Raw genomic sequence first — 20,792 nt, 5'->3', positions numbered from 1 at the left:
GAATACATGAAACTCCTGTGGCTGCCAGTATTTTTTTAACTCTGTCATCTAACCCACCTTAGATCTAAATAGCACAGTGTTAAATACTGCAGAAAACATGGTGGCTATTTCCACAATTACTCAGGGTATGTTTATACTACCCGCCAGATCGGTGGGCAGTGATCGATCCAGTGGGGGTTGATTTATCGTGTCTAGTCTAGACACGATAAATTGACACCCGAATGTTTTCCCATCAACTCCTGTATTCCTGCCCTGTGAGAAGCGCAGGCAGAGTAGACGGGGGAGCGGCGCAGTTGACTCACTACAGTGAAGACACCACGGTGAGTAGATTTAAGTACATCAACTTCAGCTACATTATTCATGTAGCTGAAGTTATGTAACTTAAATCGATTCCCACCCCCCTCCCAGTGTAGACCAGGCCTTAGTGATTTTGTTCAGATCCTGTAGGCAGCTTTGAAAATCTTATCTCTTGTGTTAGCAACCATGGGAAATCTTTGCTGAAAAGCTAATTAGCATATCCAAGACCTTGCGGTGAGCAGTAATTGACGACCAAGATGAGTTGAATGTAGGGTGACCAGATAGCAAGGGTGAAAAATTGGGATGGGGGTGGGGGATAATAGGCACCTATAAGAAAAAGACCCCAAAATCGGGACTGTCCCTATAAAATCTGGACATCTGATCACCCTAGTTAAACTGTTTGTTGGGAAATTGGTAGTGAGCAAGGGTCTATCAGAACTGCTTGATCTGTTGGGTTGCTTTGCACCGAGTTTGATAATGCGAAGAATCTGTCTTCACTAGACCTGTTAGCTGAGTTTGTAACCAGTTAAGCAACCTGCTTAAATCTAAACATGAGCACTAGAATTCTTCAGCCTCCCTTATGCGCCTGTGATCCCACTGGTTCAGGGCTCTCATTCTTCATACAATCACAGGCACACCCATGCAGTGCTCTCTCTGCTGAGCTTATCTGCTCAGTCTTGTGAGCAGACAGACTATTGAAATGTGCTAGCATCCTGTTCTCAGAGAGAAACAGGAAACTCAGAGCAACTCTTTACTCCTGACCTCTCTCAGCTTGGAAGTATCGTCTTCCTTGGCCTTGCACTGATGCTTTCTGAAATGTCACTGACATTGTGAAGGGTTAATGCAGTACAGTTTGAAAAGGGACTACATTAATGCACATAAGGGAACTTTTAGTGCCTGTCAGCAGGATCCATATGGGCCAGATGGTGCACAACGCACTGATGCCCAAATAGAATTTACTGTTTACCCCTGGAAGTGTGGACTAAGGTGCTGTGTAGACAAGCTCACTGTTGATAAATAACTTATCTTGCAGCTGTCCTACTTAGAGGAACTTTTGAGATATCTGACAATAAGTAACTCATCTGTAAATTGTTACACTTTCTTCAAAGTTACAAGTTTCATGTTACAAGATATTTCTGGCTAGCTAGAATGAATATCAATTCCTGTCCTTGGATAGAGACCCAAAATCTAGAAGAAAAGTATAGTGGAGAAAGTAGATTTCAACATCAAGGATAACAGAAAGTGTATGACTTTCAGTTCTCTGAGAGTACTTTACAGAACATTATCCCACAAGTACAAAGCATGGGAATTGTATATGAGAATTCCGAGACATTATGGAGAGACACTGTACTACTTATGCTTATTTCTCCTTTTTCCAAAGAAAGGCCACCAGAGATTTTAGTCCCCTCACATGATGTCCTACAACTGGAACGAGAGCTAGTCTTCATCCATAACACCTATTAATCCCTTGTCCTGTACCCCACTACAAACACACACAATCATTTACTAATATATGGAACTACAGGATTAGTGCTGAACATCACATTATTTACTTACATGGCATCCTATTCCCTCAGCTGCTTGGTGACTATTAGGGTGACAATTCTGCAGTCTGATCTGTATGGCAAACCTTTATGTCCCTACAGATTCCCACTGAAGTCAGTGGGGCTCTTCACAGGTCTGTCTGCGTGGATCAGATTGTAGGTTGTAAACAAAGAACAGGGACCGTTCAACTTTATTAATTTCTAATGCACTTAATACACTTTGGAGATTCCAAACATACAATGGCCCAGATCCTAAGCTGGAATAAATAGGAACACCTGTTTCCCTTCGGTACTTATTGGCCTCCATTACTGCTGTATCCAAGTGCCTCATAATCTTTAATGTATTTATCCTGCAGAACAACCCTGTGATGCAGGGAATTAGAGACTAAGGTCCAATCCTCAAAGTTAGTTAGTTAGTGTTAGCAGCTAAATATCTTGGAGGAGCCAGATCTAAGTGACCTTGCCCGTGGTCACCCAGGAAGCCAGTGGGGGAGCAGCAAATTGCCCACATTCCAGATTAGCAGCCTAATCACTGGGTTGTCCTTATTTATTTATGTATCACTACACCAGTTTACATTACCTGAGACTCTGGTTCAATCATTCTAGGGTTTATCGGAAAGCAGATTCACCAGGGCCAAGTGAATTTTAAAAATATAAACTAAACTTTTACAGTGGGCTTTTAAAAGTTTCTCCTAGCAAGGTTTTAAGGAGTTTGCAACTATTGTAGTTTTGTTATCATACGTAGACACAGAAATATGCAGTACACGCATCTATACAGTAGTACAGCCTAACCTCATAACACCGATAAGGTTAACGCAAAGCAATGTTATTCCTGATGTCGCAGATAAATCATGTTTTCCACCACTACACACAAACGTACTGAGCTATAGCTAACCTTTCATCTGGCAGGCAGAGGTACTCCCGACCCCTTTCAATCTGGAATTCTCTAACCACCCATGGACAACAAGATATTGTGCATCTACCATCAATTTTCTGATTCCCTGGGGAACAAGGCTGCAAGCACAGAGACTGGCAAAGGCTTGTTACTCACAATTTCTTCATTGTGAGTTCATGCCTATCCTTAATTTGGCTCAATTGAGCCAAATCCATATCAAATTGCACTTGATAATACAACACATTCAAATCAAGGTTACTAGCTTTAAATCAGTATTCTGGTTTGACTGGTCTCTTCTCATTTAAATGGCAATATACCACAACCAGTGCTCATTCTTGATTTTGAGTTAACAGCACATCACTGTCCTTCAAACGTGGTACTTGAGCTTCGGTTGAACTCCTGCAGTCTACTGCAGAAAACAGTCAGTACAGCCCAAGTCACCAGCAGACTTCATGAACGATAACCCTTTTATCAGTGCATTAGAAGCAGTAGTGACTTTATTGGAACCAAGAAGATTCAATGTAGGATACTTGCTGTTATTGGTTTATCAGTTACAGCTAAGATATAATTTCTTTGAAATGAGTTGCCAGAGAAAATTCTACTGAACAATTATTATTTTTTAAAAAAAAATAATAGAGGCAGGCGTTTATCTTATCTGGACCACTTACCTGTTTAACAAGCCATGACAGAATTTGGTCTGCATCTTTAGTATTAAGATAACACTAGGTATCTGTACCATAACTCATACTCTATCTCAGCTCGAGCTATATTCCATCACCATCTCTTAATACTCACGGAAAAAAATAAGTTGTCCTGCCAGCAGTTCTCTTTATCTCTTAATAAAATGTAAGTAAGCAAAGAGTATGGGTGCGATTATAGAAGCTTAAGAAAAACAGTAGACAGGAAGATAGAAATTGATTATATGTAGCTTACCTATCCGGTGCTAAAGTCCCATCAGATTTTACAAGCAAAGCAGATAGGCTGGGTCAGTATTTTCTAAGGAACTAATGGGTGCTGCTGAAGTGTTGTTGTATTCCACTAGGTGGCAGTCTTACCTTTAAGTCAGTACAGGACCAAAGCAGCAGGACAGAGCTAGTCTCTAAAAGTTCCATGGCCCTTTTTGGAAGGGTCTGGATTGTAATATTGGTGTCCTGATCTAATTCTACCTTGGGTAATTAGACCTTGCTTGAATTTTTAATTGGACATGGCATTGCTCTTCACTTCCTCCACCTCTGAATTATGTTGCTGTGTGCTGTTAAAAAACAGCTGTTGCATTTCATCCAAGAGCTGCCTTGGCATCAGCGGTAGGAAATTTACTCTATGGTCATTTGGGATGAAAGCCACTGTTGTTATTATAAGAGAAGCAATTAAGAACACCTGAGAGAAGCCCTAATGTCAGTTCTGGGCAATAATAATCACAAGACCAATTCTTCTGTGTCCAAAATATATCATGCTGGTAATTACACATACTGAGGAAAGAGGGATTTTCAGCAAAAGCAGCAAAGAAAATGTCTTTAAGCAGACAGGACCCCCTCCCCACATTGTCTCTATACATGTTAATAGGTAGAAAAGGTATTTTGCCTCTTAACCATAGTCTGTTTTGAAATCTGGTCCAATACATGTACTGTATTTATATTTATGCACTCTAGGTAACCAGACTAGGCTGGATCCTCAGCTGGTGTAAATCCACATGGCTTCATTGGGCTACACCAATTTATATCAACTAAGGTTACAGCAGGGAGTAAGGTCTGAAGACCAATGGCCAATATGTAGTGCCTTAACAACAGTCAGATGGGCAAGCATCGAAATTTGGATCTGACTTTGGAGCCAGACTTCTGAGGTGGAAGTATGTTCTGATCTCATGTTCTGATTCATATAATAGTCTCTTTGGGAAAAATTTTCAAAAGCACTTAAGTCTCTTAAACAGGAGTTAGACTCAGAAGCCACTTAAGTGCTCTTGAAAATGTTACTCTTGATCTATATGCTGTTCACACGCATGCGTGCGCGCAAACACACACCCACACACACAAACTGTGAACATGCTGCAATCAACATACTGAAAATCTATTAACATTCAGAAATACCAGTTACGGGGAATTATGTTTCAAAGTCTCTTTGTTTAATGCAGACCAAGACCTTCAAGTATGAATACTGAAAAAATATTTTTCAACCACCAGCTCAATAGCAAATCATAATAACTAAACCCTATGAGGAAATATCATTGACCTTTCCTAGTTCCTCGTTTTCTTTGCCTGGGGATGTTTAATGTCTTGATGCAATCAGTCATTTTGGGCAATTCCTATTTGGCAAAGTCTTTTGTAATTCCACCTGTCTTATGAAAACAGTTAATATTTAATACCTAGCCATCAGTGGAGTTGATCTGCCATCTCTTGTGATATTTTCCCTGTTTCAGCTACATTTTTAAATCACAAATTTTTCCAGAATGACTGATTGTATTTTTTTTTAAAGCTAGCAAAGCTTGCTACCTTGCCATTTCTTTTATGAGAGGGAACTTAGTGTATTGATGGTCTGTTTTTTGTTTTTGGACAAGCACATTTTCCATTGGAGTTTTATAGTTTTTCAGAACAACTTTCCCAGGAAGATCAGAGCCATGGTGCCACATTTCAGTCACGTATTCTATGCTATAGACCTGTATTCTAAACCTAAACAGTTTAAATTCTGCCCTCACTGCTACTATTTCAGCAGTGCCTAATGGAGTTGTGGTTCAGCTGCCTCATGTTCCCATTCTCCTCTATGGGTCAGTCTTCCTGATTTGACTACATTTTCAGTGATGCACAGTGGTCTCTCTCTCTTTGGCTGGGCTGTTGCAGTGCATCATGGGAGTTATGTAACCAGACTGCACCTTGGGAGTTGTAGTCTGGCTAGGGAGTCCAATTCACAGGGGAAAGTGTGGGCATGAGGCATCTGCAGAGAGTAATGTTGAACCTACCAAAAAAGAAACATTTTTATTTTTATTTTCATGATGGAAACTAGAAAAAAACCTCAGCAACAAATCAACATTTTCCCCACTGATAATTTCATTATTTTGGAAATCACATTTTCAGTTGAAAAACATTGACAAAAAATTCCCAACCAGCTTTAGTGTAGAACCAAATCATTAATGTAAAGGAAACTAATGCATAAACATCAGATTATTTTATACTTTCTATACATACTGTATGTTACTGGTTTATCCCTTCAAATGCTTGCTATGTAAATAACTTGGTCTTGTTTATTTCTTTTCCAATTTTCCCTGCACTATATTGCTAAAGACATAACTGATTAGGCAAGAGCAAGGAATTTGTCTGAGTGAGTCCTGAATCAGCAAAGACCTGTTCTCATATTATATAGAAGATAAGCTAGGCAAGGTAGATCGTATCTTGCCCTGTACTCATTAGCATTCTATAGGCAGTTTGGTTATGACTTTTGGGGGGGGCAGGATATGACTCTTGCAAAGGCAGTGGCAGGTGACACATCACTAATTCAAATGCTGCCTTCAACAAATACTTTCTGAAAGCTAGAGGGACACTGCTACAGAAATACCTGCAGAAAATATACAGCAGATTTTAAAACTGTTTCACCTACAGCAGGAGAGAAACGCTTGACAAGGGAGAGAATGTAGTTTTGATTCATATTTCAATTCAAAGTGAAAACAAATAATATTTGTAAGGGATGCAAACATCTTGTGCAGAACTACAGCTCCTTATGTCCAGGAATTTTTAATTCCAGAGTACTAAAAGGAAGGTCCATGGCTCTTCACTATTTGACTTTGGGCAGCTCATTGAATTTCTCAAGTTAACATGGTTCTAGTCAGTTTTGCTGCTGCTATTGGTGGTGGTTAGTGAAACTGACAGAAATTATGTCAATTTCAGTCCACAGCTGCCTGAAGTTCCAGGTTCTGGGGCAGGCTGCCAGGGATCTGGGGAACCTGGAAGCCCTGGGTCTTTGGTAGTCCTCCTGGAGGGCTGAAAGGGAGCCAGGAGCCTGGATGCCCTGGGAGTGCCAGCTCCCAAGCTCTATGGTCCCTTGCTTAGCAGGCGGCTGAGCAGCCAAGTGGGCAAGCTGGCAGGAAACCAGTTTTGAAACCTGCCTGTGATCCAACAGAAGGTGGTCATTGTGACACTGCACCCCAAATTCTTCGGTGATATTATGATCGATTATGCTAAAATTTGGATGTATTTTATGCAGATAAGTATTGTGAGATGTGATTGGAAAGGTTATGATTTGCGGATTGTGATTATCCTGTTTGTACGCCTGTATCATTTTTGTTTCCAAAGTTATGAATATTGACTATATATCTATTTCACATGTAACTGTTCCTGAGCAGTGCCCACTAGGCAAAAGGCTCTCAGTCTAAATGGCTGGCTTGGAAGGGTCAATTCAAGTTAATGAGCCATCAGAGAGAACAATGGACCTTAGGAGAAGCTTATCTTCTACCTGGGGAGCTTTCCTGAGGACAGCCTCCAAGTAATGGCTGCTGTTACACTACAGGGCCATGTGACCAGTTCACCTGGTGCTGGACTCCATCTTGGGATGTCAGTATTTTTCCAGTATCAGAGGGTAGCCGTGTTAGTCTGGATCTGTAAAAGCAGCAAAGAATCCTGTGGCACCTTATAGACTAACAGACGTTTTGGAGCATGAGCTTTCGTGGGTGAATACCCACTTCCTCAGATGCATGTCATTTTTCCACTGACTGGAGTGGGAGCCAAGCTTTGAAACAAAGGATTCCCACCATACGCAAAAGCTATATAAGGCAGGTGAGTGACAGCATCATGGTTCTTGGCATCATGGTTCTTCACTGACTCCCCACCCAAGACGACTTGTGGAAACACCTAAGGAACAAAGACTGAACTGGGGAAAGTGCTGGACCCAGGCTAAAGGATTTTTAGTCTGTGAATGGGAGAGATGGGGATTCCAAGCTGTAAGCAAGTTCAGCTTGCCCCTTAAGAATCTCCAGCCTGCTTATACCATCACTTAGGGTGAGAATTTGCTATTCATATCCAATCTATGTAATATATTAAGCTTCGTTTGCGTTCTTTGGTTATTTTCTAGGTCATCTGCTTTGATCTGTTTGCTATCCCTTGTAATTACTTAAAATCTCTCTTTTGCAGTAAAACTTGGTTTTGCTTTATCTAAAACCAGTGTGTGGGAGTTATAACTCGGGACAGAAAGCTGTTGCATATTCCTCTCCACATTGAGGGGGGTGATGGTGAATTTTATGAGTTATGCTGTATAGTTCCCTGTGCAGCACAAGATGGTATAATTTTGGATTTACACTCCAGAGGGGGTATATGCCTTAGGAACTGGGAGGTGCCCTAGCTGGAGCCCTCCCATACAGGGGCTGGTCAGAGTGTCTGCATGTACCTGCAGCTGGATGTGTCCCTACCTCTATGTGTGCTGGTGGAAGTGCAGACTGGAGCCTACAAAGGGCTTGGCAGCTTGTCACAGCAGTACAGTGTAAAAGGGAGCCTAGGCTGGTGGGTCAGGGGGCTCAGTGGTACCCCAGTTCCAGGTGGCACCTTGGGGGGGAGGGCAACCCATCACAGTCATAATCAAATCATTCCCATGATACAGTTTAATTTTGATAAATTGGCAAATTCCAACAAAACATTTTTTCCAGCCAGCTCTACTCATTTCCTCATCTAGATTTTAATTTTTTTTTTTAAGGACTGACAGTGGACTCTGTGCTCTACAAGACACAAAAGAAGAATATAGTCCCTGATATGATGAGCATGCAATCAAAATATGCTGTGGAATGTTGGTAATTATCTTTACTTACCTGACAGATGGTATTCAGGGGCGGCTCCAGGCACCAGCACGCCAAGCATGTGCTTGGGGCAGCAAGCCCCGGGGGGTGCTCTGCCGGTGCTGCGAGAGCAGCAGGTAAGCTGCCTCCGGCGGCTTGCCTGCGGAGGGTTCGCTGGTCCCACAGCTTCGGTGGACCTCCCGCAGGTGTGCCTGCGGAGGGTCCGCTGGTCCCACGGCTTCGGCGGACCTGCGGGAGGTCTGCCGAAGCTGCGGGACCAGCGGACCCTCCACAGGCAAACCACTGGAGGCAGCCTGCCTGCCATGCTTGGGGCAGCAAAATCCCTAGAGCCGCCCCGAGAGTATTGTGAGACTAAAGTAGGGGTTGCCAAAACCTTTGGCCTCTCAGCTGGAAGGCACTATACAAGGGCAAAGTAATTAATGTTCTACTTCAGTAGCAAACACTGGTGGGGATTCAGTTCAGGACTCTTTCTTCCCTGGACATACAATAGTAGAGGTAACACAAAAACAATTTCTTGTTTTAACTCTTTGGAGTGTTGGGACATTCTCGCAAACATTATCCCCTAAACTCCTAAAATGGAACATTGAGATAAGATTAGAACAATACATACTGACTACTAACGAGTATCTCGTGCAGGTTTATTGGTAAAACGTTAGAAACTGTGTTATCCTGCACAGTTGCCAACTTTCACGTGGTAAATAAGCACCCCGATTTTCACAATAAACCAAAAATCAAGCTAATCCCATTTCAAAACAAGGCCAAAACAAGCCAATCCCTAAGAACCCCAACACTCTGTGACTAGATCTGTGTGCAGTCTGGGATGGTGGTGGGCCTGCTGTGCACCCCTGACTCTCTCCTGCCTCGCGCCTGCTTGCTGGGAGTTGATTAAAAAAAAAAAAAGGAGCAGCAACAAGCTACAAGTCAAACAAGCTGTAAACCAAAAACTAGCCAACAAGCAACTCACAAACCAATTAAGCCAAAAACAAGCCCAATTTTTGCGTTGTTTATCTTTGCGGGTTTGGCATGTCTGTTATCCTGCTGAGCAGTGCCTCCTCTTCCTTCTGTTTTATTAAATATAGGCTACCAGGTACCTGTATAACCAAGAAAAGGCATGTCTGATTATAATCAAAGATGATATTTAGTACCAGAGTTATTCACCAGGGCTTTGGTAAAATAGCTGCTGGATCTTACTTACACACACTTACTTAGCGTAGGTTCTCGAGCAAGGCGAAGGGAGCTGGGACTCTTGGGGAATCTGATGCTTGCTTGCTATGATCTCAAGAAAGTCACTTACTTCTCTATAGCTTAGTTTGCTTATCTGTACAATGACATAATGCTCCTGATCTACCTCACAGTCATGTTGCGAGACTTCTTGGAGATCTTTGGATGAGAAGTGCTGTGAAATGGCTTTGAAACTGACAGATTTGGGAGCCAATCAATATCTGCCTGATACTGTAGTTATTTCCATTATGAAGCCTCTCATATTGTTATCTCTTTTATGGCCTATTTCATGGCCTATTCTGATGAGTTAGCATTATCTAATACCTCTTTTATTGCTTTAAAGTTTCATGTGTCCCCCTCAGTGCTGTGTCTTATTTCTTCCTCACAAACTGCTCGTGAATTGCCTTGGCAGATAAGTCAGCCAACTGATAAGTACTCTCAGAATAAGGCTTATGGTTCACCGGACATCAGCTTATGCTGTCAGAGCTGATAACCTTCAGCTGGGAAAGTTAACAACAATTTCACAATTGCAATCATTGACCTACTGTACTGTATGTGTTACAGTTTTATAGAGTGCAGCCAGAACATTCAGCTTGGCAGAAAGTTGGGATATTGTAATGACATTTTATCCAAGAAGATGACTGCTGGCTATGAAATCTCAGTAGCCAAGTCAATGAACCATATCGCACTGGAAAATAAACCCCCTTATTTCGAAGGAATCCAACACATGTTACAGAGCAGCGTGGTTTAATGGATGGGGCACTGGAGTGGGAGTCACAGGACCTGGATTCCCTTTTCCCTTCCCACCCTTTGTCTGACTTGTCTATTTAGATGGCAAGTTTAGAAGACAGATAGCTATACAAATGTATATGAGAGACAGACCCTAAGTATACTGCCAACAGAGATTTCTGATATGCATCTCATTTATATGATAAATGATTTTCAAATGTAGTCATATCAAAGCCATTTGGCTGTGCATGTAACTGCCCTATGGAAAGTCACCCTTATTATGGTTACATTTGTCCCACTCCTTCCGACTGTTGATTACACTTGCTTGTCTTGTTTTAATTAGATTGTTAAGTATTTAGGGGCAAGAGCTGCACTCTGTGCCTAGCACAAGGGCCCTGATCCTCAGTGAGTCCTCTAGGTCAATGGTTCTCAAAGCCAGTCTGCCACTTTTTCAGGGAAAGCCCCTGGCGGGCCGGGCCGGTTTGTTTACCTGCTGTGCCTGCAGTGGGAGCCACCATTGGCCGAACCTGCAGATGCAGCTGGTAAACAAACCAGCCCAGCCCACCAGGGGCTTTCCCTGAACAAGCAGCGGCCCTAGTTTGAGAACCACTGCCATAGATCTCATTCTTTTTACCACTCGGAGACAGCATTACTGGGACTTTCATCTTTAACCCATTTCTTGCTGCAAGATTTGCTTCCACTGAGCATCTTATTAATCTTTCCTTTTCCAGGATCTCTGATTTCACTGCCTGACCCACATCAACACACTTTGCAGGCTCTCTAAGAGGGATCAAGAACTTGAACATCTTCTTCCTCTTTCTCCCCGCATGGCTGTTAATAGGGGAAACGTGTAAAACCCATTTCACAAAAGCAGTGTCCTTGCGTGTGCTCTTCTGCGGGGGGGTCTGTGTATCTATGTATGGAGCCAGTGGCTGGAAAGATGTGATGAGGCAATGGTGCTAGCCTTGATCTTCAGCTCTTACACAACTGCAGAACATACATTAGGGCTTGAGAATTGGGCCACCAGTGGCTTATAAACATGTTACCACTCTCATTTAGGCATGAACTATTTTTACAGCGAATTTGCAAGCTGGAATCATTTTGTAAAAACACTTATCTAGTTTTCTCTATTTTTACTTGTAAATGGGAGCAGCAGTTGTGAAGATGCATTCCCTGCCTCTCAACTCAAATTAGAGAAGACAAGCCAGCCTATGATAAACATAGGACAACATTTCAGGTTAGGGCAGGAGTGAGAAGAGAGGAAGAGGGATTGCCAGAGGGGGAATTTGAAGGAGGAGAGTGACAGACTGAGGGACGGTCCTTGGCATAGCACAGCAGAAGACATGTATCGGAGCAGGAGATGAAGGGATGACTGAAGAGAAGTAGGCCACGCCTACACTACCCACTGGATCGGCAGGTAGTAATCGATCTATTGGGGACTGATTTATCGCATCTCGTCTAGACGCGATAAATCGATCCCCAAATCGACGCCTGTACTCCTCCTCAGCAGGAGGAATAAGCAGAGTCGACGGGGGAGCCACGGCAGTCAACTTGCCGCTGTGAGGACAGCCAGGTAAGTTGAACTAAGATACTTAGTTTGAATAGCGTAGCTGAAGTTGCGCATCTTAGATCGATTTCCCCCCCACGCAGTGTAGACTAGCCTAGTTAGGAAATTGTGTTTAGGGAACAGACATAAGCATAGGAGAGCACAGAGCTAGGTGAGAGCAAGCATCTGTAGCACCTTATCAATAAGGACAAGGAACTTGAATTGAATATGAGACATCAGACCAAGAAGGGGATGTACTGTGGGGGTAGCAGAGGAAGATACTAGAGGCGATAGGGTAAAGCACCTCTGTGCAAGACAGGGCTGTTTGGGGCTGAGCTGAGACTATGGACCAACTTCATGCAGGAACTAAGGACTACCACAAACCTCCACTGCTCCAAGTGCAAGGTACACTTCTTTGACCTTGTCTCTCTCCAACAAACACAGAGCAGCACATAAAACAAAAACACTACACTACCCACACAAGGATGAGAGAAAGAACTACCTGTGAGAGATGTAGGTACAGTGCATAAAGTACTCCTGGAAGGGGCTATGATGAAGAAGGCAGTCCAATAACCTGTACAGAATAGCAGCCGCATTTTTTACATTGACTAGAGTTGAAACAGGGAGAGATTACAAAGCCAGATAAGAGAAAATCATCGTCATCACAGAGGTGACCGCTGTTTTAAGCCAGTAGGTAAAGTAGATTGAAACAGGAGTGGAAGCATTCACCACATCGACCAAGAGGAGGACCACCTGCTGGGGACCTCAGCTTACCCAACCCAAGGGGAAGAGTAGGGCTCTCCTCTGCTTTTAGTCTCTGGGTTTCACTGTGGAGACAGTGAAGAAAAGGCAGGAGTGCTGAGCAGGAGACCTGATGTAAGGGGAGAAGGAAAGGGATCATAAAACAGTTCAAATATTTTCTTAGGCTGTGATTTTTATCATATCGAAGCTGGGATACAGCACAAACCCAACCCAAGCTGTTCTGAAATATTTACAAGAGATCTGCACAGATAAATAGTTAACTATTTGGAAGGATTTAAGACCAATGGGAGAAAAATCAAGTTGGAAACATCTTGAGAAGTTGAGAATTCGAAGCTGAAATGAACCATCTCTTGATTCCACAATGAAGACCAGCAGCACCTCCATTTGATTTCAGATCAACTTGCTTCAATCCATCACGCTTTCCCTCTCTATACATCCCCAGGAGGCTATTCTGCTAGCAGGCTGTATTGACAGCTTGGGTTTAAGTTTAAACCAAGGCAGTTTTTATAGCAGCAAGTACACTAGGATGCCACATAGTCACAGTGTGAATCCCACTAAACTGCTTATCAGCCGTGACAAACAATTTATATTAAAAAAAAATATGACTAAATCAGTGGGGGCTGTAAGTAACATACAGCTTAGAGGAGAAGAGCTGGAGCAAATGATTTTGTTCGCATGATTCGTCAGAGGGGCTGATCATGATCTTGGTGGGTTGGAACTTTTCCATTTCTTATTTTTTTTGAAAGAAAAAAAAAGGTTTAACTCAATTGTGCCACAGCCTGACCAACGTTTTATTTCAGCCCCCAGTCTCAGTGCTTATAAAAGATGCTCTGATGATTTAACCATGTAAGACCAAATCTCAGTGTGGGAATATTTGGAAAGTGCTGAATGTATTATTGGTATTACAGTAGCCCCTAGAAATGCCTAGCTGCCCTATTATGCTAGGTGCTCTGCAAAGTAAGAGATTGTTTGTTTGTGTCAAAGGTCCTACAGTCTAAATAGAGATGAAGGGTTGGAGGACATGAAGGAGGCTCAGCGTGGTGATATTCACATGCTGGTCAGCGGCAGGGCCAAGTATAACTCAATTCTCAATCCAGTGCCCTGCCCACTAGATCATGCTACCTCTTGCTAGATGTTAAGGGAAGATCAAAGGAAGAGGCTAGTGGCCTCAAGGGCTACAGCTAAAATGTTGTGACAAAGTGAAAATGAACTGGGCTGACCAAGGCATGGCACAGGAGGTATGTGCTACATTCTCTGCATACGATCTGTACAACGTGTGCTCAGTGGATAAAGTTCAGCCCCGTGCAGAGACACCGCACAAGGCTCTGTGCACCACTTACTCCCTATGTAAAATGTACTCTTTTACAAAAGAGGCATTGGGGAATCACAAGCTGGCCATTTTTCATTAACTCCATACCAAATGGGGCCAGTTAACAAGTAAAAAAGATGTTTTGAAATTGAAAATGTTTTTTTTTCCACAATTCTCAGCCCTGCAAGCTCAACCCTATGATCTGTGAATCAAGATTCTTGCAAGGTTCTACAGATTATGCCCTCATAATTACACCTGTACAATTCCATTGCTTTCAGATTATGCCTGTTGCCTTTAAAGGCTTTGCACAGGTTTAAGTGATTGGAACACAGTAAATCTCTCTCACCCTCCCACCCTCCAGCACAAAACAAAGCCTATATTTAGAAACAGACCAATTGCCACATCTTTAAATCAGGACTTACAATAATCACACAAACATAGCTACTATCCATAAAATAATAAACCTCTTCTGTGGGCACGGAGTGATGGGGAAAAGCCTTTTAACTTATCTCATCAGTTTGTTTTGTTTTGCCTTCTGAGAGCCTGCTTCTCTGAAGTGATCCTCTAGCTGCAGGACTCCTTGTAAACAGAAAGCACATACCACAGGGATGATATATTTCTATTGTCTGGGACGTGGAGAACGGTGCTATGGGGTGGACATTAAGCCATCATTGCAGATAGAAAATGGGAAATAATTTTCATGACTTTGGAATCAGGATGCATTTTCATAAGTACACAGTGCACCACTGATAACAAAAGCAATTTACCCACCTGGGAACCTGATAGAACTTCTGGTCCAAGTTGTGTCTCTTCTCTTCTGAAAGCCTCCAGTGAAAGGTGGAACAGGGCTTTACCCCTTATCATCTGGGCCCACCCAGAACCAACTCTTCTTAGATTCACTTGTTTATCATATTCCTGCCAATGAATGAGTGGCACAGTTTTTTGGGGGGTGTGGGACTCAGTTCCTGTCTCCTTGACAGCAGACTGATTTCATAGCCCTTTCTGTTATTGGAATTAATAGAACCAGTCCGAGAAAGCTCACTGCTCCGTTACAGGCAGAACAAGCATGGCCATTTTCCAGAAAACAAACTTGTGAGACATAAATAATTGTCAATTTCTTTTAAAGAATATGAACATCTTCCTAACTCCACAGCCTTGTCAGGACAGGTCTGACCAGAGAAGATCAGATTTAAACTAGAATGCAAATAGTATGAGACTATAACAGCATCAGTTACACTGAGCTTGAACGTGCCTTTATGGATTCTCTAAGAACTGAATCCTTCATCCATGGGTGTGGAGAGACCCACCTCCCGTACAGCTTCTGTTGCTCTCCCACATGAGTAAAAGTGGGGAGAGTGACAGGATTTTGGGAGTCCATACGTCCCTGACACACCATGGAGGCCAGTTCTCTGCACCAGCTGAGGGCACCCCATCATTCCTCCCACAGGCTGACAGTTACTTGTCCAAAGGGTTTGGTGTATCCTTAAGACTAATGATGAATTGATTAAGAACCAATAAGCAGGATCAATTTGTGAATGATTTGTTCTGCAAAAGAGGGGCTAACTTTAGATCTATAGCTCCGCTCACTGTACAGATGGACAAAGGAAAGCACAGAAAGTGTAAATAACTTTTCAAAGTCTCCCCAAAAGTCTGAGGTACACTGCCGAGCTGAGACCGCCACCCAGTCCTCTGGTCCCACTACCGGCCAGTGTCTTAGCAAGCGTGACTAACTTTCCGCTGCTGTCACAACTTCACATGGGGCCTGCAATAGCTCTTTCTCCTTATGCTGGTTTTTATGTATCACCTGCTTTACTAAGTCATTATTCTGTTGACGAGCGAGTGTAAAACAACCATCTAAAGCATGAAGATGGAAGAGCATGGAAAATGAACGTGTTTAAAATGCATTTAGTGTGATGTCTCTTCATTCCTTTAATGGACTGGTTGGTCATGCCTGTAACTCGGGGAGAGTTTAGCGCCTAGCCAATTAATTCACTTGATACATCTGCTAAACCATCGCATCCGCCGTTTTGATTCAGAAAATTCTTTTCAGTAAAATTCTTTGAGCTCTTGTCAGCCATTACTTTAAAGGGTTCATGGCACATAACCTCTGCAGAGAGCATCCAAGCAAGCAGTAAATGTATTCTTCTAATTGGTTTGTTAAACATGGCTTTGTGCAGAATTTGTTTAAGCAAGCACCCCCATAATTGCAAAGGCCTTTCAACTCTTTGCTCAGAAGATGACGAATCCATGGTTTCTGTCTTCCGAAAGGGAATACAAAAACAGAGGCTGATCTATTTGGATTTATCTGCAGTGGCTCAGAGGTTTGCCATGGCTGCCAGCTTGCTAATATTGTGAGTGCTAAAGAATGCTCATCTCATAAGCAATGCAAATAGGAACCCAACCTGCTGTTTCAATGGGTAGATGGTACAGTTTTCTTTGACAGGAGCACTGGGAAGGTGTCCAGCTCCCACATTTAATCTGATTAACTTTTTTATTTTTATTACAACATCCATCAGCTATTGACAAATCTATTGGCCTTCCAAATTAAGTACCAAAATAAAATACCAACTCCTGTAATGGATGATGCAAGGTGCAAGCCTTATCTTGCTGTCCCTTTGCCCTCACCCAACAATTCCTTTCTTGATTGCAGGCCAAATATTGAAATATACAACAAATTCTTAATTAGAGGACTATCCTGATTAATCATGAAAAGCTAACTGGTAGCATTGTGGCTCTTGGTTAGAGCCTGAGAAAGGAAGCCTCTCTCCCTTCCCAGCAATCCAATGGGTAGTAGAGGGGATTGGAATAATACTTTGGCACCCAAATGTATTTTGGACCTCAAGTTGCTAGGGGTTCAGCTGAAGATGTGTGTTCCTGAGGTCTCCTTTTAGTTCTATTTTGCCAAAAGGGTTGCTTCTGGAATGGGATGTTGTTTTGCTTGCTGAACTTTTAGTCCTACTCCCCTTGAACAAAGAGCATTTTTGTGTGTTTGTTTTTTTTGTTAGGAAGATGCAGTGATTCAGATCTTCGAGAGTGTGAGAGTGCATTACACACTTTGCTGCCTGAGGCAGAACTGGCCCCACCTGTTTAGAATTAACCTGCCCGAGTACCTCATCACCCTCACATACATCAGATGACGTATTTTGTCATGGTCCAATCCTCTTTTCCTCCTCCAACATTGAACCATATTTTTAATTCAGCTCTTGCCAGGCATAGCTGCTATTCTTACTTAATGCTGGTACCACTTTTAGATTCAGCCCAGGATGGAAGCCTGCTAGTTGCTTCCCTGATACGCATCACTTATGGTGACACACATATCCTTCCAGAGTCCAGGGAGACCTGATCTTAGGCTGCGCAGAAATAATGTATAGAGAATCACCGACAGCTGATTGAGAAAGGGACTGGACTGAACCCCAAAAGGGCATTTAGAATTCACAAACAAGACATTTGGGCCTGTGCTGAATTCTTTTGAACAAATATGCCTTTCCCTAGCAGAAACCGTGGGCTGAGCCCACATCTGCTGCCTTCAGTATTTCTATTCATAGCTTGTACAACTGGGAAATGCAGAAAATCTTGTTTACATGGCCAGAGGCTAAGATAAGGTCAGTTACTCTGCTACAAACATCTAGACCTTGGAAATGCTCTTATTCTTCCTATTATTGTTTCAGTGTTAAACTTTTCTTGTGGTATTAAATCCCACTCTGTCTACTGTTCTGGGAGCGATCGGTCAGGATGGAGAAGTTATCTGTCACAATGGCAGCCCTAAGTGGGAGGTGTTCCCACCTTCAAAGGCACCCACGCAGGGTCCAGCTTCGGCCACTCTTACTCACTCCGAGTAGTCCCTTACTCACGGAGTAAGTCACCACTCAGTATGGCAAAGGGCGGCTGAATCTGGTTCATTATTAGCCAACCATTTTGCATCTGTCCCTCATGATCTCTTTTCCTGACTGTGATAAATCCTTCTGAAATTAGCTTTATCATGCCAATGCCTTAGACATTCCCTCTTCCTGTTTCCCCACCCGGGTAGACAATTCTCCTTCAGTGTTAGGAATTACTATTTAATAACTCAGCTATGTAACTAAGATTATGGTGAGGGCTGGTAGGGACCATGTGCATGTTAATATTAAGATAAACAGATCCCTTTCCAGAAATACCATGAGATTTACAGAGGAACATTATGTCAACAATAGCAGCAGAACCATGGAGAGGGTATTTTCCTTCATGCTGCTGCATATAGGGGAGATGTCTTGGCTGAAGTGCACTTTGTAATTTAAGAAAAGGATTATGAGTCCAAGCAGCAGCAATACCAAGCAGTTAATGAAACTGCTCTTTTGGGAGGACTCAGTGTACTCTCTTAAATATGTTGAAAATTACCCACAATCCCTGAAGGGCTCTACTTGGAACAAAAGCCAGATTTAAATCCTGAACTTAATATAATAATGTGGAATAAATCTTGAGGCTGCTAGTCAGCAAGTTCCCTCTACTTCTTGCTTTTAAGTTGTCGTTCCACCTGCTGCACACATCTCTCTATTGCTGCACGACTCATCGGGGGATTATGGATCTAACATTTCGTTTTAATATTTTATTTCTGCTGCTATTTATTTCAGATGTAATATGTTTGACTATCACCATCTCTCTGGGTGATGGAAGACAAGGCAGAACTGGGCTGCAGAAAATAGAGAATCCCATTCAAAGTAGCCGAGTAAAGCTGTGACCAGCCTTTGTGTTGTTCCAAGCAACAATGACTCTTGTCACTGGCCTACACATCTCCAGGGAGAAGGGACAGATCTAAAGCAGTGGCTCTCAACCTTTCTAGACTACTGTATCTCTTTCAGCAGTCTGATTTGTCTTGCATACCCCAAGTTTCACCTCACTTAAAAACTGATTGCTTACAAAATCAGGCATAAAATACAGAAGTGTCACAGCACACTAGTACTGAAAAATTGCACGTTTTCATTTTTACCATATAATTATAAAATAAATCAATTGGAATATAATTATTTACTTAGATTTCACTGTATAGTCTATAGAGCAGTATAAACAAGTAATTGTCTGCATCAAATTTTAGTTTGTACTGACTTCATTAGTGCTTTTTATGTAGCTTGTGTATAACTAGGCAAATATCTAGATGAGTTGACATACTCCCTGGAAGGCTTCTTTGCACCCCCAGGGGTACATGTACCCCTGGTTGAGAACCACTAATTTAAAGAATCTCTTCTCGGGGAACGCTGAGGAGACAGCCACAGTTCTGCAGCATCATCCCAACTCCCTGGAGAGCTGCTTCAGTGGTGTTGGGGGAGGGAATGGAGCAAAAACCAGCTGCTTCTCCTAGCTAAGCTTGTAGATTTCAATTCAAAAACCTGATCAAGAGTTGATGCTGTGTTGGGCCCACCATTCTCCCCACCCCATCCCCAGAGGCTGTTCCTGAGCAGTTGCAGGGGGAATCAGCCATGAGCAGCACAACTCCTGTTGACTGTGCTGATAGTGGGAAAGGTGGGTTAGCACATTTGCACATGATGGCTGCTGTACATGTAGGAACAGCTCCATAGATCTGGGGATGCCCTTCAGATGGATCCGAGGGGTGGGAGGTATTGCACCCTGCACATGTGGAAGCCCCACAAATCTCCCCCAACAGGGGGGACAATTTTTCTTAAAATAACTGATGAAGTTCGTGGAGTTTTCAGTTCCCTTGCCTTTCACTTGATATCAGTTCTTACACTGCAGTATCTGAGCACTTTCCAGTACTGCATTAAGTGGTAGACTGTTTGGAAAAAGGGCTCAACCCCCCTGATTCTATACTTAGATTTCACTGACCAATTTTCGAGTGTAAACTATAACAGCAAAACATGGAGTCACAGATTGACCCCTGGGGTACTCCCTCTGTCTTGCCATCCAGGTAAGCTTACTTTTGTGATAGATGGTCCCTTAAACCAAAGATCAGAGCAATATTTAAAGGACCAGTGACTTACCTCAGGTCAATTGCACCTTACATCTCAGACCAAAGACAATGCTTGTAGCCAATTGTATAAAGATTTATTACATAGGAAAAAGAAATGAGCATTATTTACAAGATTAAAGCCTATATACACACAAATGAGTTTCAGTCTTAAGTTTCGAAAGGTAATAGAAGTTTCTATGATAAACTCTATACGTCCTTTAGGACTAACCCAGGCTAAGAAGCTGGGGATCCCTTGCTTATGCCTAGAAATTTTGCCCCACTAGAGTCCAAGCAGCGAAGAGATCCAGTTTCTTCTTGTTAGGGCTTTTTATTGTGTTCCCCTCGGTGCTCTCAGCTGAAAACTCAGCCAATGAGCACATTTACTTGTAATTCATCTCCATGGGTGCTGGGGGAGAGCAAACGAAGTCTTTTTTCCTCTTCAAGATTCCATACTAATTCACTTTGGTGTTAATGGACCTCCTTTTGGAAGCCAGCATTTCATGCTAGTTCATATCTCTTTCCTATCTGGTGATTTACACAGTTACAGAGGTGGACAATGCAGACACTTAAATATTACCTTATGACATGGGTTACAGATGTTATAAGTGAGATTAATGCAGACAGCAGTTTACAAGCATTCAGTAATGTCTAAACACTAAGCACATTTTTATAATTCCAATACTTATATTAACAATATTAACAGACAGGTGAGCCAGGCTATTTCCAGCTATGTATTTATCAGTGTGCAGTTGAGATAAGGGCAGGGCTAAGCATGAGCTGGCAC

The 20,792-nt window shown here is 42.6% G+C and overlaps 1 long non-coding RNA gene across 2 annotated transcripts; it reads left to right on the top strand.

Annotated features, from left to right (window-relative positions):
• Positions 1-229: 229 nt before the first annotated feature.
• Positions 230-19,132, top strand: LOC127032715 (uncharacterized). 2 transcript variants are annotated; one of them, XR_007768879.1, is made up of 3 exons: positions 230-320; positions 8,404-8,493; positions 18,678-19,132. It is a non-coding gene; the product is annotated as an uncharacterized LOC127032715 (long non-coding RNA). The 2 variants fall into 2 exon arrangements; XR_007768880.1 differs by having other exon boundaries at positions 8,404-8,497.
• Positions 19,133-20,792: the final 1,660 nt, after the last annotated feature.

The sequence above is a fragment of the Gopherus flavomarginatus genome, chromosome 12 (assembly GCF_025201925.1).
Source record: "Gopherus flavomarginatus isolate rGopFla2 chromosome 12, rGopFla2.mat.asm, whole genome shotgun sequence".
Taxonomy (NCBI): domain Eukaryota; kingdom Metazoa; phylum Chordata; order Testudines; family Testudinidae; genus Gopherus; species Gopherus flavomarginatus.
This window is presented reverse-complemented; position numbering and strand designations above follow the sequence as displayed.